Source organism: Aethina tumida, chromosome 7 (genome assembly GCF_024364675.1).
Source record: "Aethina tumida isolate Nest 87 chromosome 7, icAetTumi1.1, whole genome shotgun sequence".
In the NCBI taxonomy this organism is placed as follows: Eukaryota; Metazoa; Arthropoda; class Insecta; order Coleoptera; family Nitidulidae; genus Aethina; species Aethina tumida.
Window position 1 is genome coordinate 10141258 of NC_065441.1, and position 25632 is coordinate 10166889.

At 31.3% G+C, this 25632-nt stretch overlaps 1 protein-coding gene across 1 annotated transcript in view; it reads left to right on the forward strand.

Moving 5' to 3' along the window:
* LOC109595861 (teneurin-a) overlaps positions 1–25632 on the forward strand; it is a 196304-nt gene that overhangs the window by 18020 nt on the left and 152652 nt on the right. The window contains exon 2 of the mRNA XM_049970103.1: positions 10760–10810. The gene's annotated coding sequence lies outside the window, so the exon portion shown is untranslated. The remainder of the gene's footprint in view (positions 1–10759; positions 10811–25632) is intronic.

Here is a 25632-nt window from a genome sequence, read left to right on the forward strand (position 1 = left end):
TTACCGCCCTTCTAAAACAATAAACCACAACTTTGCCAAGAAATTAATATACTGCCAAGTGTTAAGCAACATATAAATTAAACATACATTCAGGTTGAGTCGGCGATAACGCGACTAGCGTAGGTATTCCCTTTTATGAAACTGAGGGGAAGTAATCCATAAACGGGGCCAGTGATGTTTGTTTGGAGCACTTAGTCGGCCGGTGTAAGTTGCGACGTTTCGCTGTGTTTCTGTATCTAGTTTGGCCCAGATAAGGGTCGGTTATGTGGGGGACCAGGTCCGTGCTTAGCATAGGAGTTCCACTACCCTCGTCATTTGTAAATCTAAGCGGTAACAGGACATGCAACAACGTGCGACATTCCCACTGTTCCACAAACTAACAACCGTCCGACAATTATATCCTAACAGGGTCGTCAACAGAATACTGCTAACGTTACAGTTCATGGACAGTTTTATCAATCTGACATTTTCATATTACATTTTAAAACTTAAACGATTCACAAAGTGGTTAATGTACTATTTTACCAGTCGCAGTCTGTGCCAGTGTTCATTATTTTCAAGCTTCACACGATACATTTTAGAAGTTGGGCGACGCAATGTATACACAAAACTATATGAAATTTAGGGCCCATACGTAGACACATATAGTACTTTGAAATAGATGGAAATAAAAATAATAATTTTTCTCAGGTGTCAAGCTCGTGGGTGTACGCTACATATCATTTCCGAATGGGATGCCGTGTGCAATTTTCGAGATAAGGCCAGAACGAGTTTATATTCCCATTTGCTGCTCCAGCTCCATCCGCGACTACTCTCGTATGAGATGTATATTAAAGAGACAGAGCCCTTAATATAAACGTACTGCTTCTTTCAACTCTATAAAAATTCGGTTCCATATAAAAAAACTAATTTTAATATTCCTTAAAATTATCAAATACTTATTAAGAAGGTAATAACTAAAAGATACATCAATATGAAATGTGAGTTGCTGTTTTTCTAAACTTTTCTAATGCCCTAGCACTTATAGTTCAGTCCAAACAGCCATATACTTATTTCAAATAGAACTAGCAAACAATTTTCACAATTAAATCTGAAGTAACAATGTAATAAAAAATCTTATAAACCATTGACATATCTTTTAGTTAGTTCTAAGTAATATATTACATTAGGCGAAACACCCTGTGTAGGGAGTGTACAAATTGGTATATGTTTAAGTCAGTTCAAAATAAATTAACATAATTTGGTGCACCTAAATAGTTTAAAATTATTTTTATTAAATTTATTTAATCTAAAAATAATCTATCACATTACTCATCACAATCAAGCTTATGAGGCTATAAGCGCTGGCTTGCGCGTAGACCCTGTAAAAATGGGTCGTTCGAGAGAAATTGGAGGGTTGAAGATAAATTTCTTGGATCATGTATTCTTTAATGTATCATGCTAAACGGTATTGCCCGGAAAAACAACAATAAAACGGAAACGATGTACGTAAAGTTTTATTGGGGTCGAGCAACGAAAATTTTTGTGAGCCAGAAATTATGGATGTTAGTTATAGTTGGTAGTTTCTTAAAATTACGTGATACCGACAACAAATTTTATGAAGGCTGAGGTTAGTAGTTATAACATTAAAATAGTTTTTGTATCCAATTCTCTAATGCACGTTAGGCATTAATTATCGTTCGTTTGAAAGGTTCAGAAATATGTAGATCTAAAAATGATAACAATATTCAAAAACACATATTGTTATAAATGATTAACATTTTCAAAATATTAAATTAAAATGATATAGATTTATATATATCTGAAATTTTTCTTACCTCGTCGACAAAAACTTTAAATTAAAACAAACTTATTTTTTAACAAATCAAATCTTATCAAAAATGTATTAATAAGCGAAATTATGTATTCCGCGCGACGTTTGAGTAACTTTGTTCTCTCCCTAAATAACTAAAGATATTTTACATGGAGGTTGTTTATTTGGAAGAAGTTTAGAACACTTTTAATAGCTCATTAAACTTCCTTATAGCGTTTCCTGTTTTGTACCTGTCTCAAGACCGTACTAAATTAGTTGGGGGTTCGGCGAATGCGAGGGATGAAACGGCCCCAACAGCGAAGATTTTAATCGGCATTATGGCTTTGTAGTCTAAATTGGCATATACTCAAATACGTCTTAATATATTAGTCTCGTCTGGTAAGTTGTAGTTTGGTGCTTTAATGAATTCGTCCTTTCTCTCTGTAGAGAACTGAGTTACAGAATTTACTTATTAACAATTAAATATATTAATTTTTTATTCTTGTGTTTTAAAAGATTTTTTCATTATCTATTAAAAATGTTATTATTTGTGACCTATTGCAAACATTGAAAAATAAAATCAAAATACCATTTCCATAAATTTGAAATCAATGTATTTCTTAATAAATTTGGAAGTTATAACTATCACTTTTAACCAGATTTAATGTAGGGATACCATTTTTACGTCCCATAATCACATTTCATAATTATTTCAATACAGTTTCCTTGTTGAAACTAGGAACTATTTTATTTGAAAATAATTTCCGTTATAATAAAAGGACACAACAAAACAGAAATTCTCTCGAAAATCGCATTTCCCATGAGTGCCAGTAGGCATAAAGGTTTACACATGCATAATTTAAGAACAGTTACTTGTAAACTTTCCAAACACAATTCAATCAAATAAAAAGAATATGCCTCCGCTCTGATTTAAAATGTCGTTTGGAATTCTTTCAGTGTCTGCCTTTGTCGGTTGTTTTATTGCCATTTCTTAAAGCACTTATTTAGAGTTTTGACTGCGAGGCAAAAGTTTGCGTTTTCCTCCAAATATGGGGGTCCCTGATTTATTTTAACTGTGTGACGAAGCCACGAGTTTTATAAAAGGATTCGGCTCTCCCGATGTCCCAGAAAGCGAACCAAAGATTAATGCTGCCATAATTGTCTACTGACTTTCCCGGTTTTTTTTTCTTATTTCCGTTCTTTTTTGCTTGTATCTCGCGATGTATTGAATCTTGACTGTTTCCGTCAAGATGTAAACTATACTATTCTTTCACAATTGATTTTGTTTTACTGTCAGAAGGAAGCAAAAAAATAATAATCGTAGAAGTTATTTATATGTTGTTCATTAAAAATTAAAAATTATTTGGCAAAGCTTATGCTTTTAATTTTGCTCATTAAATTGTTTTTCTGCAAAATTGCATTTACATTTTATGTTTCATTTTAATTAGTCTAATTAAGTTCTAAGCTGAATGCATCTAGCGATGTAGACATGCTAAAAAAAGATCAGGAAGCTGAACAATACATCACATTTCAATTTAAATTTTAATGATATATGATGTATAATGATAAAAAGAGCGTAATATTAAATTGAACAAGTTTTACATTCAATATAAATTTTCCAATATATGAAATCGTAATGAGCAGGGAATCATGTTTTGAAAATTAATAGCAGAATGAGTTGGTGAGAAGATTCGAGCCATAAATCGGCTTTGATTGCTGTGTAGTCAGCAGAATTATTTATAACTTATCCGTTTCATAGCGGAATCCGAATGTGAATAAAATCCTGCAAACGTCAAGTTTTTATGAGTGTTTTATTTCTTAATTATAAATTATTATTTTATTTACATGAAATATATTTTATGGGGTGCCATAATATATTATTGTTGGTATTGTTTAATCTCCACTTTAGACATTGTAGTGGAAAATTGAACAGGCTTATTGCACAACCATATTATAATTGCCTACTGCCTGTCCTTCCTGTTCCGTTACCCCATTATCTGCATGAAAGGTTCAACCAGTATTAATTTCAATATTCTGTTCTACATATCAATAGCTCCGCAACACTATTGAAAACTGAAATCCCCCTAAAACTTCAAATAGTATTAAAAAAGAAACACAAAAAAAATTAATGATCTATAATTATATAATATATTTTTTAATCTATTTAGGATTTGTTGTGAATCCGGGTCTCGCTTCTAAATTCCGGTACCGGATAAAAAGTATCGTCGTGGATGAATAAATGTAAAATAGCGTCATAAAAAGGCAAAAAGGCTTTTTTTGCTGGGCGTCATTAATTCAAATACGCTTCGATGCGGCCATATAATAAAAAGCATCGTCATTGTCAGATACTGTTGAATACAATAGTGTACTAGATCAACTTGATAGAGCCATAAATTCAGGGGTTTTACGAATAATTTACATGATCGCAGTCAAAACCATTATTTCAAATGCATATTCACATAGGATCTGATCCTTTAGGTACCTACTACTTGCCTACCTCATTGCTTTTTTACAGTTTAAACCCAAACGTGGGTTGCCTCAAATTCATTATAAAGCTTACCACCGTTCATTAAATTAAATGACATGTAAAGCATAGGCCAAAGAAACAAAGTTGATGTACAGATGATTATCCTAAAGAAATTTTTATTTCAATGATATATATTGAAATTTTAATATTTATACAAATTTAACAGTTAGAGTTTTTGAAGGGGTTTGGGAAAGTTGAGATTATTTTTCTCTATCTGGATCTGCACTAAATCTCGGATAAAAGTGAATTTATTAATTATTATTATTTCAATTGAAAATTTTGATTTTGATGGAAGTAAAAATTTTTAATTATGATTGACCATTTAAAGTTATTTTAATTGGTAAGAGTGAGCTTTGTCTGGATTTGCATGACCTCAGGTTAAATTTATGTTATATGATTTTTGATTTATGTTTAATATTTGATTTTACTGTTAGTCAATAAAGTTCTTAATAACAGATTCTGTTTTTTTCTTTCTCCTTTTTCCCTACTTAACACCTCCTGAAAGTCACAAGAGGATCCACCTTCTCAGTTAAAATTATCTAGAACATAAATTAAGAACAAAAATTTGAACTGATTTCTAATATCTAATTTTTATTATTTAAATATAATTTAATTTAATATATAATGTAGGTCACATTAAGATACTTATTACAATTAGTCGGCATGATTACTTTTCTCATACGAGCATTCAGCAAATATTAAACTAATCAGCGCAAGTTGTCAGAAATTATTAGTTATTCACTGCAATAAACGGGCTCGGAGCCATTAACAAATTAATTAGCGCTAATACTGTGGCTTATAAAATAACTATATCATAATGGATTCCCATAATGAAAAACATAATATACGTAATGCTAGGTCGGGAATGGCTTGCGTAATGGCGGGACGAAATGAAATTTATAATTATTCCGTGGCTTGGGCGTATTTACGCGAAATGGTTAATATAAATTCCGAGTAATTTGTTGCTGCGTCATTGCAAGTAACCATCTGAAAGGACCATAATTTCAGCGGACTGCAACCGCTTCCACTGGCTTACTGCCTATTTGCATGCCATCATATCGATTGCGAAAATCAATGGGTGCATCGCGTGAAATTCAATTCACTTATGACCATAGTTTTATTTTTAATTTTCACCTTCTCAAGTGACAAGTGGTGGAGTATATTATTAAACACAGATTTATTTTGATATGATTTGATATGATTTATTTCAATATGAAAAACTAAAACAAATTTTCTTCTTGAAAATAATTTTAAAACTAATAAAACAATGTCATCTCATTTTACCGTCAGAGTAAACTGATAAAATTAATTTTAATCTGCTTTGAACACTATCTAAAGTAAAACTCTTTAAATAAATGGACTAAGTTACTTTTTTAATTCATACATACAAATTATAAACATTGTCACTTTATCATAAACTGTCAATATTAATTAATTCTCTTAATAAATTAAATTAAAACCTTTTTATATTAATTTACATATATGTTTCCAGTTTATGATTTGTTCAGCATGTTTATAATGAATAATTTATTACTTTACAGATACCTGACTATCATGATTATATACTTTGTATTAATCGTGGACATTGTTTTGAATGAATGAATTAATTTGTAACTATTTTTTATTTACAAGTATGTTATTGGCATAAATATGATTGATATTTGTGGGAGTTTTTTGTGGAAAAGTAGCGTCATGTCATTTCTGATACTACGAGTATAATTTAAATGATTGTAGTTGTTTTTCGAAACATTTACTATCTAAAAATTGTTTAATTCTAGCAGAAATAGTTCTATTATTTTTTGCTTAACTATCGATGTAAATGACTCAATGATTCGGAGAACGACTACAATGGAACCAGTGACAGAAAAAAGTAGCTTTTAACAACAAAACGAGATTTAATTTGAGTAAGAAGCCGACATGGTAAAAGGTTTTTTTGTGAAAATATACTATTGAGCATTATAATGCGGGAGTTGTGGAGTATTTTTTGCTTACAGTCTTTGTCAGAAGTACTAATCTTATTCATGTATGTATGGAGCAGAAAATTTTTGTAATATCTTAATGTAATGATTGATTGACGTCCAACAATTTAAGATAAAATTACAATTTTTGATAAAAGTAAAATTTAAAAATGGATTGTGAATCTTTGTTATTAACCTCCAATAGAATGATATTGTTTTATACTAACGTTATCTGTAAATCTTCATAAAATGATGATTTTAAAACATCAAAAATGTTATATATTGTTGTGGGGATAGATATCGTTATGTCCAACTGGTGAAAGGAGGACGAGACGTTTCCCATTGTATATGTACTATATATAAGATATTAATGTCAATTAACCCAAATACCTCAATAATTAATATGCTAGTAATAACCTACGTAACCACTCAACCTATATCTTGCTAGATAACGTTGAAACATCAGTAACGGATCAGTCCTCGTTAATCCCTCCATGTGAAGAACCGTGTTGTGCTTAGTTTGAATATTCTTTCCTCGTAGATTGGCGGCACGAAAATTATATCGGAACCGGGGTTTATTTGCATCAACTAGCAAAACTTGTAGGCGACACACGAATGCTAAAGCTATGCATAGCAATGAAGATATTCCATGGATTAGAATCAACTTGCAGTATGCGATCGCGTGAAAATTTGCTCTCTGTGTCCCATGTATCTCGGCGTTGACGTGATGCCACTTTAATCGTCGACATAAGCACCGACGCGACAATACATTCTAATTCTCTTTCGGAAATCGTATTATAGCAAGGAACGCGGGATGGGCAAAGACACAAGGACGGATCTTTGTTATTGAATAATAATGGAGTTTGTCAGATTAAGCTTTTTTGACTTAGTTATACTTAATAAGTTAAAATAATCGCATAGAAGAAAATATAATTTTAAAATTCATAATATAATATTTTCAATTGATATTCAATATTTCTTTCCATAAAAGGGCAGTGAAGATATAGTCATAATTTTTCTTAATCGTGTCATATACGAAATGAATTTTCAATTACACTGTGTTGAAGATGATGAAGTCATGGCCTTTATTTTTAATGCTACCCAATTACTGAAGTTCTGCTGAAGTCTGTGAAGCTTATTCACGGGCACCGTACCCATTGTTCTGCGAATATTGGACCTCAAGTGAGGTAAGGTGTGAGCCCGGTCAATTTATACGATAGATTTCAGATAATCTCACAAATAAATCACACAGTGTCAAATCAGGCAGTGTTGGCTACAGAAGGTTACCTCTTAACGGATAAGACAATCGTAAAAACGTTCTCTCAAAATATTCATCGATGCTCGTGCAATGAGGCCCAATCCTGCTAAAACCACACATCACCAAGGTTCAGTTCATCAAGTTTTTTGGGTGAATAATAAATCTCGTACTGTACGCTTGTTCAATGTGCAATGTCGATTGTTTATGGGGGAAACGAATTTTCAAGAAGTCCTTCACTGAGTAAGACCCTCCACACTCTCATCGTACCAGTCCGTACCGTACCTTTTGGCTTCAAAAACAAATCAACCATTAGTTTTGAAATTAAAAACAAATTTTTGTTTATTTCAGTAATAATTAAAATTTAATATTTGGTTTACCCATAGTCATTTAGGTTTATTTTGTAAAATATGGTGATTTATAATATGTAATAAATGTAATATTATAGTAAACAATTTATAATAATCTGGGCATTAATTTTGATTGGATAAATGAACATAATTTTAATTCGTTGAGGATTAATTTGCATAATGTTTATAAAACGCACTGCATTGTTCGGCATTTTACATATTTGAATAAATCAATTTGATTTTAATCTTAATAATGAGTTTCTCAAATTGAAAACAAATATTGATGATATATTCTGTAATTTTAAATATAGTTATAAATATATAATATAATAATATTTTATTATATATAATATTCTACTCGCCATGTCAATTTACTTACTTCTGGTAGTCATTTAATTGATTGGTATTTCAATAACGAAAAATATTATACTCAATATTAATGCAATAAAAGGGGTCCAATTGAAATAGAACGGCTTCCGCGGAAAATGTTAGGCGAGACGGAGTGAATTAAAGAGGCGTCGGTGACACTGTGTTGACAGTAATTGTGGTGAGAGTTGCACTACACTAAACTAGCACTACGGATGTCGAGATCGGGACGAAGAGGGTTAAAGACGGGCGCCAGCCCCGTTCCACATTTAAGAACATGTACATTTGGAGCATCGCCTAACCTTATTAACGTCTGCCTGTCGCAAATATTCTTCCAGTAAGAACATACCACCTCTCGCTGACTTATATCTAGGACTAATTGGCCATCTTGAGAGCGTACATTTTATTTTTATATGCTCGTTTAAATTCCTCCTTTCCAACTGTTTCCCTTGGATTATTCGTAGTTCGCAAATTACGGTTTCCCATTCAGTTCGTTATAATGTCCCACATTTCAAATTCACTAATGGCATAAAAAATACATTCACAATATAACTTATACAAAAATTTATTGACTTAAATATTTTCAGGCCATATAGTCCAGATATATCTTTTTAAATTTAACAATTTTTAATTCTAAATTTGTAACACACAGTAATTCTTATTAAAATCTCAAGGGAACTGTGTGGAATTCTAGTACGGTGAGGTAAATTATTTAGTAATTCATTTGAGTCAAATACTGAGCTGAAAACCAGTCCTCCCGAAATAGTAATTCAAAATGATTTGAGCCTTAAAACAAATCTATTTTATTAATATAATTCACCAATTGATTAATTCTTGTTGACCACTCCGATACATGACTACAATTGAATAAAATCATCATTTATTTCTATTTTAAGTGATGTTTTCAGCTCAGTGATTAATTCAGGATTAATTCAGGAAAACTAAATATTTAATATGTAATATTAGTAAACAAAGGAGCTGAAGTTAATAAAGCTATGTAGGAGACTTCCTGAATTAAATACTGATCTGAAAATAAATACCTCTTTAAATAAAACAACGATAATTTTAGTCAAATGTCAAATGTGTTGCGTTAAATCAATTATTTTTAAATTTAATATACATGAATTTTATAAAACATTTTTGTTGCAAATGTGCTACTAAAATATCATGGAAATTAAATTAACACTTAATTGATACTGGTTTACTGTACGTAGTATAATAAATTAAATTTCTATTAATAAAACTACTTACGGAAACAGAATTAATGAAATTTAGTGAAAAGAAGGTGCAGAGTAATTATGAAACATTCTATTTAATTTTAAGTTAATATAAAATTATTTGTTAAACTGGTTTTATCAAAATCCTTTGAGCAACCTGCCGTTTATTTCACCTAGAATATAAATTAATTTTGTTACACATTTTTATTTTTAAACGCTGCGTACAATCTCTGCTTGAAACTTTAAGAATTAAAAATGCCCTCCAGATAAAAACAAAGAACATAATTTAGGCGACCCCGCAATAATAATAAAAGTAACCCGCGGTTTCAATATTTATTTTAACGCGACAGGGTCCTGGGCAATATTAATTTTTCAGTACACAGCCTGGATCATAAAACCTAAAGTTTTTAGCGGTTTTTCTGTGGCCAGACCGGTTTCTACGTGCACTCCCTACAAATCTACCGTTAAATATGGACTCATTTCGCTCTAGTTGAAGCTAATCTCCTTTAATTAAACACATTGCGGCATAAATAATGTTCGATATCAGGTTTTTATTACGTTTACTTTGTTTTGTTTATTTTTCTTGATTTCATCGTATTACGTACATTTTTTAATATAAATTGAGGTATGGACAAATTCTGTAGAGGAATGCGAATTAATATTTCAATTTCAATTTACATATTCAATTTCGGGGAATCATGAAACAATAAACAGGGATATTTCCCAAGAAATTAATCCAAATTGTAAGTGTTGGGGTATATAATAAATAATATGTATACGATAACGATAACGCAAATGTTATTGTTACGTTGGAAGGTAATTCATAGCTGCAATTATTATTTGAAACCATTATTAGTGAGAATTTATCGTTTAAATTAACAGATTCATTTCCACTGACCAGAGTACGATGTTTGTTTCGTAAAATCCTCTTTGATAATTCGATCTATATACCATACAATCAAAGCTATTTTCCAAGCTAGGAGCATATCAAATGATTCTTTATCTTTATATATATCCTGCTATTTCTTGCTTTCTAATTAACCTATTTTTCGCGTCAACCAATAGAATCTAAGACAGAAAGTTAGTTAACAATATTTAAATTAAGTAATTGCATCGAGTTATGTTTAAATTGTACAACAATTACTTTTCTAGACAGTGCTACAGAATATAAATTTTGTTTTCGGCGTTTTCAATCGGTTGAATCGACTTGGTGGATTCTTGAATGTCAATAAAAACCAACATTAATGTAAAAACAAAGATTTATTCTAGTATTCACTGATAGTAAAATTTCTAGTTTCAGGTCTTTGATAATACATCTGAGATTGGTAACAGAATAGACTAAAAGGTAAGTTTATATAATTATGAAGAATAATTAAAATATGAATGTTACTCCACATAGCCCGACAAACGAACTATTATGTCGTTATGACGACTACAGTTCATACAATACAATACCTATCAAATCTGACAATATATTCGATAATGATATTTGAAATCACCTTTATTTAATACTAATACCTAAGTAATTTCCATTTATATTCCATTGAAACATACTATAATTGCGTGGTTAACCGCACCGAAGCTTTGGATTTCAATTTCCATTTAATTGTATCAAGAATAAATTACTCTCGGTAACTCTAATCATACAACAACGATTAATAATAACCAAATAGTCACTATTCTTTTAATCATCCGCTAATAAATTAATGGTCCAAGTTTAGGCAACATGGGAAACTAGTTTCGAATATCTCCGACCGAAACGAATTAAAATGTTTCCCGTATAAAAAGCAAAGCAATAAACTTAAATTGATTTTCTTCGGATTCACTTCCCGACTCGTTAATTGACAATGAAAGTTTTCAAGCGACCAAATATAAAGCGTAAATCTTCGCCCGAATCCATCGTAGGTGTTACTAAATGTAAAAGTTTGATTGGTTAGCATTGTCATTCTATTAAATGATCCCTAAGGAACTGTGTTATTGAGTTATTTTCATTTCCGGTAAATTAAATGTGGACAGAAATCAGGAAAGCCAAATGTATACAAATTATTTGTACAATTTGTTGTGTATTTTGTAAATTGCTTATTTAACATTTTATAAAATGTGATCAAAATAGACAAACCCTTTCGTGAACAAACAAGTTGTATTCATTAGGTTTTTTTGACAATTATCAATTACCTCCTTTCACATAACGCAAATGAGTCTTTTATTGGCCATATTGTTATATCTATCGAAATGAAGAAAATTGGAATAAATATTAAAATTCAAATATATCAAAAAACGCTGTGTTAATCAAAATTAATAAGGAACACCTTTTTTCTAAGTTGTGCAAAAAATATGAAAAGTTTTAGTTAAATAGTTTTAAAAATAATCAGTAGCATAGAAAATAGAAAGGACGAGAACGTCCCAGAATCTATGCTGCTGTAACTTTATGGAAGAAGTTTGAATAGTAGGATGTATTATGTATATAAAAAACAACTTGTGAAATTTGAGGGGCTGTATTTTCTTCAGGAGAAACTTTAGATGTGTCAAATTTTGACTATCTATTTTAGGACCTAGAATATTGTCTACCTACCAAGAGATTAAACGATCAATGCAACTACTACTCTACTGTTCACAAATTTTCTATATTTTGCTACTTCATAACAATGCAAGATTACATGACTTATTAGAGAGTCAAAGTTAACTTCAACATTGGAAAATTGGTTCTTCATTATTCACCATATAGATAGTTCTAGAATATTCCCACAAGTAGCAATTATTTTTTTGTCATTGTTTAATTATTTACCTAAAAATAGTTTAGTTCTGTAAAGAAGGTACAAATTGTGGTTGACTGTTTTATCAGTTCGAAGTATTTGTTACTTGTGACGTGAAAGTAATTTTAAAGAAAATTGCTTTTTTCAGTACATAATATTTTGCCTGTAATAATTTCTGTAGGTGTTTAGTAGTTTTCTGATGTTATACTATACCCTATGTATCATTAATCTACTTCAGAATCTATAAATAATTCTATACTTCCAAACACCTGATTTTCGTTGCGAATATTCAAATTATGGGATTTGATTGACATCCATTCAAATACGAACATGTCAGCGTATTTGCTGGGTGACACTTCAATTTATAAAAATTTTAGTACACGGTACATCCAGCCACGAGAAAATGAAAAAAGAAACTGTGTTTCTTTTATAAAGTTAGCGACAACTTTGAAGAAATATTAAATTTGCACATCAACCATAGTATCTGGATAGAAAATGAAAACCTATTGAATATAAGCATATGAAAAATATCTATAGGATTTATCTGTATTTCTACAGATTCTTTTCATTTGCGATTACATCATTACGTCGTCGTCGATGTACGGTGTCGTGTCTGAACCGCAACATCAAATTAGTCTAATTTATTTTCATTTATAGAGCTTCGGAACTGCCTTTTAATTTTATTTGTTCGTGATAGTCCGGAATATATCTTCCCGGTTTTAGTACGCAACATATAATTTGATTGGCTCTTATTTTATTAGGCTCCGGCATTATGTTTCGTTTAATTGGTTGGATAAAAATGTTTGATGGCAAAACGTCCAAATTAAGCCAATGTACTAATGAGCAAGTGCAAGTGGTCGTATTAAGAGAGATAAACGATTTCATGATTATTGATATTCGACAAGAGCTCCTCAAACTACATAAAGCAATATAAAATACATTTATAAAAGCTTTTTTGTGTATTATGTGATAAAATTTCAGTAATATTATCCTATAAAGAAAGTTATTTCAATTTAAAATAATGGTACGATGGCAAAAGCATAATGATCTAAGCACATAAGTTTGAATTTAGACAAATTCAAAAAGTAATGTTCTCCAAACTGCTCTCATAACTGTGTTGTTTTCAGAGATTGTGTGGGATTAATATCTCATTCAATAAATCGATGATACTTAATTATTATTATAATTCAAAACGGTTGTAACAGGGGTACAGCTACAAATAACAATGGCTAATTGTGAAAGTGGATGTATGACAGTGTAATTCCGATAATAGAAGTGTAAGCTGTCCTATGTACACATGCACGAAACACACGGCCGTAGATTCTAATTAATTCGAAAGTATCAGAGGGAAGGAGAGACGGCGCAAACAAGCCAAGACCAACACAAAGTTAGTTAATACCTATACGGTAAAGAACAATGCCTCAACAATTGTATTGTGTCCTTTTGTGTCGACACAAAGGTTTTGTTGATTTACTAACTACATCCAAGAGACCCCTCTAATTTTCATATATTTTGCAGTCAAAAGGTGAAACATGAAAATTTGAATCTGAAACTATGAATTTTTCATAAGAAGCCATTTTTGTTATAGTTCTATCTGTATTTTATTCCAAATTTTACTTTGTTACGTGCCATGTTAAAAATGGAGGGCTCCGCAAGATAAAATTGAACCTGGAACCGAAGTATTGACTGATATTAAGATAATTTTCTTTTCAAATTTGTAATGAAATACTTTGTTGAAGCTCAAATTAAATAAATTAATATACATATTAAGAATTATAAGTAATATGAAGTGTCAGTAAGTATTATTGATGAAACTTAAGTAAATAGGAGATGCAATTTGGGGGTGCAACTGCTTTAAATCTAGACTTTTTAAATTTGTAAGAAAACTAGGTGATGTGCAGTTAAATTTAGTATTTTATGTAATTAATTAATATGAAAAATAATGTAAACAGTAAAGTAAAGAAAAAACCTTTGGACTTTTGAATAAACAGCTTATATAAATCGTACTTATATTTTAACTTTCAAAGTCATTTACGACCCAAATAAAAATTTAAATTCTCTGAAAAACATTTCAACAAACAAATTTCAGACGTATAATTAACTCATTTGAAATGAGTTATTTTTTTAATATTACGGCTAGTTTTATTGAAATTTATTAAGTTTACACTCAAATAGACGTTTATCAGGTATAAAACATCTTAACTGTGTTACTGGGAGGAATTGCAAATATTTTCCTTGTATTACAATTATTAGGAACGGCAAACGTAATAAGATTAATGCAATCATAAATTTATGCGGGCAAAAGAAAAGTTTACACAAAATGAAATTGGCGGTTTATTGAATTAACTGAAGGTAATTTGAGTGAAATAAGGTGGACAAAAGAGGCGGCGCATAATGGCGTAAAATGATGTAGTAAACTAAAAGTTTGACGTTGGAAAGAAAGCGGCCAACGACGGAACAGGAACTCTGGAAATTGGAACAGTTTGTTCCCGTTTCTCTGCTCATTGCCGCGATTAATTTAAATTTAAAAGCCGAAAACTCATTAGAGCACAGATCTTTGATTATCATTAACTGAGAAAATTACAATAATTCACCGAAAGAGATACCGCCGCCAAACAAAAGTATGAAACAATTTGGTTGGCAATTTAACTTTAATTACTCTAATGAAATCTCTAATCTTATCATCAACTTTACGCAGCAAATCATAAATTTTCAATTACTCATCAAAGGGGATGATCAAGCTTTAATCAGTTTAACTGTTAGGATCTGTTCCTACTAACTAGGCATAATTTAAGTTACCGTTTAATCGATAAATACAATGTTTTTGTCGACATATAAGTAAATAGTATTAAACGGTTTTTATTTTAACCTATGTACTAGTAATTACTCAATTTTTACCATATAATTGAAATTATGAGCAACTGCTACTTGTGTTTTTATGATCATCAAAATCAATGACTTATTACATAAAGTATATTTCCAAGGAAAGTATTTAATAGATCCATAAAAATATACGATTAAATTGATACATTTTATATCGGAATTATAATATATTAAATTGACATAAGCATTTCCCTGTAATAATAATAAAATGAATTATTACTTATGTGAATGAAAGCCTCAGTTTCCCATATAATTCCGTTCCATTTACGAACTGAAAAAGTAAGGATATTTTTCATGAGAGTGCAAGAGGATAATATGTTTGGCAGTCGAGGGTGTGAACATGTGCATGACACATATTTATGTGAGCGTGGTATAATTACTTTAAGTGATATGTTTTTTCCGACGCTTTGCCTCTTTTTTAATTCGCAGAATGAATTCTTACCAACCCTCTGCTTCAAAAATATGATTGATGCTTTAATATGTACCGTAAATTGAAATGTAAATATAATTTGGCCTTTTCCAGTTGCGAGCATCACTCAAACATGATAAACAATGATTGATGATCGGCTCGAGGATCTCAGGCCGATTGATATTTCTGAAGAGGTGCCAATTTGGGGAGAGGTTTTATTAAAATTTTCGGCCATGATTAATTTTTCACCTAGATTTTTTGATCTTTTATTTTGTTCATTTTACTTTGCAATGTTGCTAATTATACAAACAAAAAGTTCTCTTATACAGGGCGTTTTCTAAATTAAAAGCCATTTTTAATGCTTCCATATCACTTAGACTAAATTATTTTAATGGGTTATAATATTTACAGTCCAAACGTGTTAAATTCACTATGAGAATACATATGGCAAAAATACGTTCCAATATCTCGTTCCTTGAAGCATAGCAATCATAACGGAATTCCTGCTTGGATGTATTCTTTACTCCATCAGGAAAATATGAATTCGCTCGTGATGCAAATATAAATATTGAATATTGACATAGGAAAACAATGATAGTAGAAAAATATATCATGCCTGTATTACACGAATCACTTTTAAATGTAATCGATTTTTTAGGCATTATGTTTCTTCCAGGTCCAGTTTCTCATTCCTTTCACCGTTCAACTTACATTATTAAAATTTTCTCGGTGAGTTCGTCACGTTTACGACACACAACAAAAACTCGTTGATACATTATGCATGGCTCATCCATGAATCCTGCGCGGGTTTCCCATGGAGGTCGCAGGATCACGACAGTCTTCAGGAACGGCTCTCGATTAAACGAAATAAACTGTGACATAGTTATTATTTAATCTACACAAAACCTAAATAGGTATTTAGGTTAAAAGTAGAAAAATTCAAAATTATAAAATTTATAATTATTAAAACTACTTTTTTACCACCTCAGTGTTCAACAGCACAATTGAGAAAGTTTAAAGTGTATGTTTTATATAATAATAATTACGACATTAAGATTTAATAAGTCAAAAATATTGTCTAAATGATGTTATAAAAAGTAGTCGTTAAATCGTGGCCCACTTTTAAAAGAATCTTTCCCTCCCTCGACGTACCTCGTTAAGATTTTATTTCGCGAAACGGGCTAATAATATTTTCTTCAAATTGTTTGCGAGTCATTTGGTCCACGATATTTCTGAGCCGAGCCGCCAAATCGGGTTTCAAATTCCCGCACTGAACGACCGAAAGAAAACCCATACGATGATGAAACTCGATCTTTCGAGATTGAAATTTTAAATCAATTGAAATCAGACCTGGTCCAGGATCCTTTTTCGATGCTTCGGCCCTGCCGTATCGGATTGATGTCGTTAGTTTATAAAATCGTCTATAAGTCTTCCAGTTTTGGCTAATAAAATATGAGGTTGAATAAGAGAATATTATTAAACTTGTAGATCTGGTGTCCCAAAAAAGTCATTCAAGAATTGCATATCATAGAAGAATGAAACAATTTAATTTTTAATTATTTTTTAAATCTCATATATTTTTCAACGCTGAACAAGAATCTGTTTTTTGTACCACCCACAGTTGTCATTAAAGTTATTACAACATCGACTTGTCAATTTTTCATAGACAAATAACTTATACAGGGCTCTTACAAGTATTGACTCAACTTTTAAAAATGTTGATTGCCTCAAACTACATTGTGATCTTGATCTAAAAATAATCGAATAAATCAATTTGAAATATCCTATTCAACAATCACAAATGATTTATACTTTTAGTGTTGTCATCCATTTTCAATCTTGAAAAAAATCCGAAATTACCCTACAAACTGTGGATTATACAAGGAATTTGTTTTCATATTCAAATTTAGCATCGTAAAACCCAAAGGAATCGCCTTACGTAGGTTTAAAAAATACAAATGGGGTTTGTACGGTGTAATTAATAAATTATAGTATTATCTTATGCTCGCCGATTCTGAAATAATAAATTGTCCCCTAATAAACTGCACAATAACTACTCAAGATCCAAATTAGTGATTTCGTTATATTTAACTAGCGTAATCTTGATTTAAATTTTCTAAAAACCTCGCACATTTTATCCGAGGTGGTAATTAATGGCGATTGTGTTTTAAATACGACCTCGCCATTCAAGAGTGCAGATTACTTTTAATGTAACAGTTTCCCCAGCAAGTTTAATTAATATCGCTTTAAATATCCACTTGCACAAACAGGACACAGCGGCCCACTATCGCTTTTACGCACGCAACCAAGTCAAAGGAACTATTAAACTTATTTCGCCGAGAAACGTTCCCCAACTATGATAATCGATTCTGCTCAAATAATGCTTAGATCGGTTTCAAAGCCTTTGGAGGCACGTAACGCTGTTAAAGTTTAAATTTAATCTGTACTTCTAATTAAACAAAAAATTAAATAGTGCCATTTGTCGCCCTTGGACAGTCATTAGGAATAACGACATCGTTTGTTTTGGATATTTCATTGCGTTTACAAACTTTAAATTTTCATAAAGTTTATGTTTCAAATTCTCATTATTTTGGAACATTACTGTTGGAATTATATATTTTATTGTAATTAAAACTCGACATTACTCTTTTTTATGTCTGATCCGGTCAATAAAAGCAACAAAAAGCCAGCATCATGTTTAGAGCAGGTCCATTTAATTTAACTCGGGGCATTTTTTGGAATATATTCGATGATAAACCAGGTGAGCAAATGTTTATTGAAAAACATTATTTTTACCACTATAGAGAGGAAGGATAGACAGAGTAATTTACATTGGAATATACATTTAACAATATAGGTAAAAATAATCCATTAAATAATGAAATATGCATCTCACCTACGGGCTAGTTTCCACGAGAATGATTTCTATTTGTCAAAATTGCACATTGAATTTATCAGCATTGCTAGCTAATAAAAAGTGGAATGATATAATATTTTTTAATTCTATAAATTAAATAAATGAAACAAGCCAATTCATATAAAACAAAAATGTTATTAAATGTTTTCATTATACCATAATAGGGTATGCAGACAATATTGTATTGACTTTATTAATATTTTGAATTAAAATGTCAAACATATTTTTTGAGCTTTTGTATTGAATTTGTTTTATTTTCAATATATTTATATGTATTGGTAATACTAATTATAAATAATCATAATATAATTAAGACATTAAATTATTTTATTCATTCCAAAATTATACACAAATTTTAAATTTTCTTCATCTCTATTGATTGAAGCAGATCAACCTTAAACATAATGTACAGAGGTTTTTTAAGGAGAAATAAAACAAATTTGATGTATGGTGTAGAGGACACTATCAAAAAAAAAAAACAATGAAAATAAATTATTAACTTTGACGACCTCAGTAACTGTTAACTTTTGTACTTCAGGTAAATCAATATATTTTTATCTCGAGAATTTGTGATAGAATTCTAAACAGCCTTTCGGGGACATCCTGGATATTATTAACAAATTTATATTTTAGAAGAATATCTGAAATTTGGAATGAAATAAAAACATTTATTTTATATATTTGTATAAAAAATACTTCAAATATATATATTCAAAAAAATATTGGAAAATAAAGCAAAAAATAAGAAATGAATAACCATAACATTCAGACTTTCACATTTCAAATCATGAATATATATATATATATATTTTCGTGTAACTAAAATGTGTGTCGCGAAGACGGAGGCCATTGTGTCAGGCGATAACGCGGTGCATTTTTCCGTTGCCGGAGAACGAAGGCAGGATTTTTCGCCGCGACGGAAGCGGCAAAACGACAAAAATACCGACGCATATTGCCAACGAAGAAAATGGAAACCGAGGCGGCGGTGGCCCCGATAATATTATGTAAGTCATGCCTGAAACATTGTGATAAAGCGATCCGTGTGTACTTCGGGTCCCCCCCGGATAACAGAGAAATAATTTAATGTTGTCGGAATTTGCTTTGGCATTTTCTTATTTTGTGTGCGCTGGATGGGAATTTCCAGAGACACGCATCAGATATTCAGCAGTTAATCTCATAACGCCGTTTAGCCATCAGATTCCGACATAATTGGCTCAGAAGTATTCTGTGCTAGCAAGTAAACGCATTCTTACTTATGGAATTCGATAATCTGAGATATTTTAATTTGACAGGTATTTTGTTGAGTCTATCAATTTGTCCATATTATTAGCATCGAAATAATTTTAATTTAATATATGTGCAAATTTTATAGGAAATCTTTTATATTAAAATTCTCTCCCAGTATCATAAACACAATAATATTCATTACCTAAACAAGAACCAAGTGAAATGTCCTAGCTGAAAAAAGTTTCTGACGGACTGAAAATTGACTGAATATATTTTACAAATAAGTAACCAATATACGAATATCTTTTTTCATTCAGAACTAAAATACAACTAAATATTTTTTACAACTTTTCATGTAGTACTTCCTTACTCCAGACGCTGTACTGAAACAGGTAGTAGAGTACTAGTTCTTAAAAAATATATTTGGTAAATTGTTAAATGGAGGCGAAAGCTTTGTATACAAATTCATTGGTGTTAATTTTGTAGTGCCATTTAATAGATATCTATGTTTGTGGAATGAACAGCTCCAACATCCATAGAATAATATCATATGGCTCATTACTGTTAACTCTTGTGTCGGTCATCTCCCAATTAATCCTATATTTAATTTCGGTCACAATCAGTTATGGACAAGATCCACTAGGCCGATGATGGTATTGTTTACAATTGCAGCGATGGTCGAATGCATAGTGAGGGTCTGCGGTTATCGATTATAATTTCAAACTATGACAATAAACCATCTGGTAATTAACATTATAGAATGTTATCAGGGAACGCGGGTTTGATAAATGGCCGTCGACGCGTTGTTTCGGAATGGGCAAAAAATGTGCAAGACTTTACATGGTACCCGGAGTGTCGGTGCTTTGTCCATAATCTCCAAATAGTTCGATGATTATACGCGGTCCAGCCTCATAGGCAGATTAGATTAGTTCGCAGCGGCTGCATTATTTAAATGAAGGCTCTGAACCGTACAAAGAAGTGGGCTAAATAAAAAATTATCTAACCTTTATTAAAGAGATTTGTCTAGCGCTTAAACAAGATTGATGAGCACATCCTGAATGATTGTAGTTACGGTCTTTAAGGATGAAAAATTTTGTTTGTTTAACGACATGATGCGTCTTTTTAAGATGTCTCTCCTTAAGCTTGGCAGAATTTTCAATTCATCAATCAAAAATATAAAAATTTCAATTGGTTAAAAAACAAGATGTTTGTAAAAACATCAAACCGAACCCCGATTTCCGGCTGAAAATACGGTTGAAGGAAGTGAATTCCGTGTAGACTGAGATTTTTTCGCCTTTTTTACCGGTCTAACACACAGCATCAGCAGCGCAAAAGCGGCGGAGACAAGACAAATTCCCGAGCACACAACATAAATACGAGTTTTGGAAATAATCCCGACACGCCATATATCAAGGAGAGCCCGTGGCGATGCCACGTCGACCATCCAATGGGATCTCGCCACTTCACCACACGACACCCCCGAAATCAGAATCACGGAACGTTTGGCTAAAGCAAAGCTTTCAAGAAGTGTGTAAATGGCCTACATATAAATTAGACGAAAATGTTTTCACAACTAACTCGAGATTAAATTGTCACATTTGGGTTCAGTTTTACTAAAAGATGGTCATGAGATTATTCTGCATAAGAATGTTATTTATTTTTGCATGTATAATCTTATATATAAAATTCTCGTGTCACAGTTTTCGTTCCCATACTCCTCCGAAACGGCTTGATCGATTCTCATGAAATTTTGTGAGCGTATTGAGTAGGTTTGAGAATCGGCCAACATCTATTTTTCATCCCCCTAAATGTTAGGGGTAGTCCACGCTTAAATTTTTTTTTTTTATTTTTTAGACAAAATTTTTAGTTTCTATTCTTTTATGATACAACATACAAAAATACATACAATTCTAAATTTTCACCCTTCTACGATCAACCATTATCAGGATTTCTTCGACGATATATTGGGTATCCGTCGACATTTGTGACCGTATCATTGGTAAAATCTTTAGGGAAATTTTTAGTACATTTTCCATTTGCCATGCAAGGCGATGAACTATTAAGAGTACCACATGAACCATGAATCATGTTTGTCGTAACAATAATAATAATAACAAAACAACGTTTGCCGGGTCAGCTAGTCTTATATATAAAATTCTCGTGTCACAGTTTTCGTTCCCATACTCCTCCGAAACGGCTTGACCGATTCTCATGAAATTTTGTGAGCGTATTGAGTAGGTTTGAGAATCGGCCAACATCTATTTTTCATCCCCCTAAATGTTAGGGGTAGTCCACCCCTAAATTTTTTTTTTATTTTTTAGACAAAATTTTTAGTTTCTATTCTTTTATGATACAACATACAAAAATACATACAATTCTAAATTTTCACCCTTCTACGATCAACCATTATCAGTATTTCTTCGACGATATATTGGGTATCTGACGACATTTGTGACCGTATCATTGGTAAAATCTTTAGGGAAATTTTTAGTACATTTTCCATTTGCCATGCAAGGCGATAAACTATTAAGAGTACCACATGGACCATGAATCATGTTTGTTGTAACAATAATAATAATAACAAAACAACGTTTGCCGGGTCAGCTAGTGTATCAATAAATTTACTTAACTAGCATAAAATGAATTTTTAATTTCATGTTAACTTTGAACCTGCATAAAAATCTATAAGTTGCTTTGTTAAAATGATACGTGTTCATTAAACACAGCAAAATTTAGTAAACGACCGTTTTATTTATGTAAGGCACATTTTTTTAGTTGTCAGAATTTATAACACAATGACAACGGGGGCGAGGCCAGTTCGTGTAAATTGTAAAGTAGAGACACCAAAAGATAGCATCTAAATTAAATGTAAAAATTGCGAACAATGGCAATAAACCGATTTTTTCTTGCTGGCACGGCAGTAAAATGTAGTAATTGCCATTTGAAAAATGGGAAATATTCATAAACACTTTTGTATTCCGAGTGACACGTAAAATGCGTCTCCCCCTTCCAATTTCCCCTGCCAGAATTTTACAAAGTTCATTTCGCGACGCAATTTAAATATTCTTTTTCTAAATGGTAATTTCAAGCCCATTGAAATTGAAAAATCCTGTACCGATAATAACGGCATCTGGATGCGAACGCCCACGCTGTAATGTTTGGGCAACTAACTGCATATTGATGAATTTTTAAAATCAATTTTTGTTCCACTTTGAACACGCCAGAATTAAACATATATAATAAAATGAAATAAATTTTAAAATGTATACATAAATACATAATAAAATCTATACATTCAATTTAATATTTGAATATATTTAAATCAGAATATCTGGAATATCTTAATCACCTATTTCTAGAGACACTCCCATTCACCAAAACAATTTTTCTTCATTGCCCCAGGTAGCATCCATATTCGAACTCAAAAAACTGTAAGAGATCGTGTTTTGTTGCGTTTATTACCGTAATTGAAAAGCATGTAAACACGCTCGAATGCAGACAACTCGGGGTCCTAACAAAAACTGTAAATATCCGAACGCGCCAGACAATACCGAAAGAAGCTTAAGGAACATTATTATATTCAAATACCATTGAATTCATGCATGCCAAACTAAATATCCCTCCTTTACATAGGTTGCTGGAATCGTTTCGATGAGAACCCAATCTTTGCAGGTCTAGACGTCTTGAAAGAGTGCAGGACCAATTCTAGCAACTGGCACTTCAAAAGATACATATTTTTATTTCTTGTTCGTAAAAATGATCGCATTTATATATCGGATGGAGGTTGTAGACGAAACCGAATAAAACTTATTTCCAGAAAGAGACTGCATACAAATTAGTACTTTTCTTACTAATATTAGCTACTTTTGAATTTGATCAGTTAATGAATATAATTTAACAAAATATGCTTTAATCTCAATGTTATTACAAATATATAAAATTAAATCAACAGAAGAATAAAAGAGTTTATAAATACAAATACTATAATAATTACTAAAAGGTAAATAAAAAAGATAGTTTTACAAAACTAGACAAAATAACATCGTTATAAGTTTTTAACTGATATGACAGTACTTCTTGTCCAATTTAAAAAAATCCTGATCTACAGCTGGTACTTGACAATGTACTTGTTTTAGTTTTATACCACAGCGATATTCTCGTTAAATAGATGTGCTAAAAGATTATGTCTCTTAAATTGAGTTTAGAGATCTTCAGTATATTTCAGCACCTATCTAAGTACTCTGCAGAATGGAAATGACAGCTGACAGCTATGAATAATAAGAGAAAAAGACAAACAATTATAAGCAACAAAAAGCTTCTTCAGTTCACAAAAACTTTTCAATTTTCAGAAGAATACCTTTTTTTAATCTTCCACATACCTGGGCAACATCTTTATCTTAAGACGATTCACAGAATTCCAGAATCACACTCTGTATTATTTTCAAAACCATCGTTTAAAAATATACATATATAAATTATGAGATTATACAAAATTTATATACAATCGAAACTTATAGCAAATTTGTACAGTAGTGATAATTCAAAATATAGATGCGTTGTTGAGCAAATGTTTCGTCCCATTACCCCGAGTCTTAAGTAGTCTCGGGGGTACATCAAGCGCGATTAGGTCGATCCATCCATAAAAAGATATCTAAACATGACTGGGTGTTATTGTGGAGCATGCAAAGGCACCGGGCGGACGCCATAAAAACACAATTTATCCTCGCACTCGATGCCGGAGCAGCTTCGCCCGGTTTTCAGCAGGCGTGCGATCAATTTTGACGAAATATCGCGTGCGATCATCATAAAGTCGCGGGACTGGGGTCCTTCATTGTGAGACTCACAAGACGGAGTGCAGACGGTATTTCAAGGGTCCCGTGAACATAATATCTGTCCCCGTGCCAATTTGTTTCAATATAAGTCAAAGTGATTCCCTCCTAACAACGTTGTCGTTTCGCTGCATCCATTTTTTACTGACACAGATGATAACCGACGACTTCCTCTTTCTTGTGTTGCATTGTTTGCCGTAAAATAGAATATTCTTTTCCATTTTCAGCGAAAATGAGACAAAACATTATTCTTTGACAAAGGAAAATGCTGAGAAATTCCTTAGCATTATATTTCATTGAAAGTTTTGGATATTAAAAGGAAAATCTAATTTTACACTTAGAAAAAAGTGTTAATTAATATAACAGCCAAGCTTATTTTACGGTAATGAGTTCGACATTCGAATTTTCATAAACTCATATTTTATGGAAACTTTCTTTTATGTATCAAGCATCAAAATGAAAAAAAATTCTTTTTTACAGCCTCTAAATTTGAGTTTTCAGCAAATAAACTTATGGATTTAAATTTTTGTTTAAAATTATCTTACTTATTATCTAAATTATTTAAATTAGTTATAATCCTTATTAATAGAAAAGAAATGTTAAACCATAATATTTATAGTAAATAATATTTTACCAATAAAAATGAGTTAAATAGGAAATGAATATTGTGTTTGTTCAGTATTCATGGAAAGAAAAAAAATAGAAATATATTATATATCTGCATTTTTTCAATGTACAAGAAAAAATCAAATGTTTAAATTTATAAAATTATCCAATTTCCAATACACATATTTCTAATATTCAAATTTCATCTAAAAATTTCAAAAAATACTTTCATAATTCAAAAGTTTTTAAATGAAAGTTTCCAGGAGCATTGAAGAACGCGACTGACACAGAATATGGTGCAGTTATCCTTTATCTTGGCAGGGATCCCGTTCCGGAACATTCTTTGTTTCAAAACTCGTCGTCGTTTCGCACGTGATCAAAGACTCGTTGGCAGATGGGACACGTGTACTACAAATCGAACGTATGTACAATGAAACGATGTGTATACGTACGGAAATAATTCTCGGGAAAAGATTTTGTACACACTACGTGTGCGTATGTTTATTTTATATTTACGTAAAATTGTATAAAACAGATTTAGGA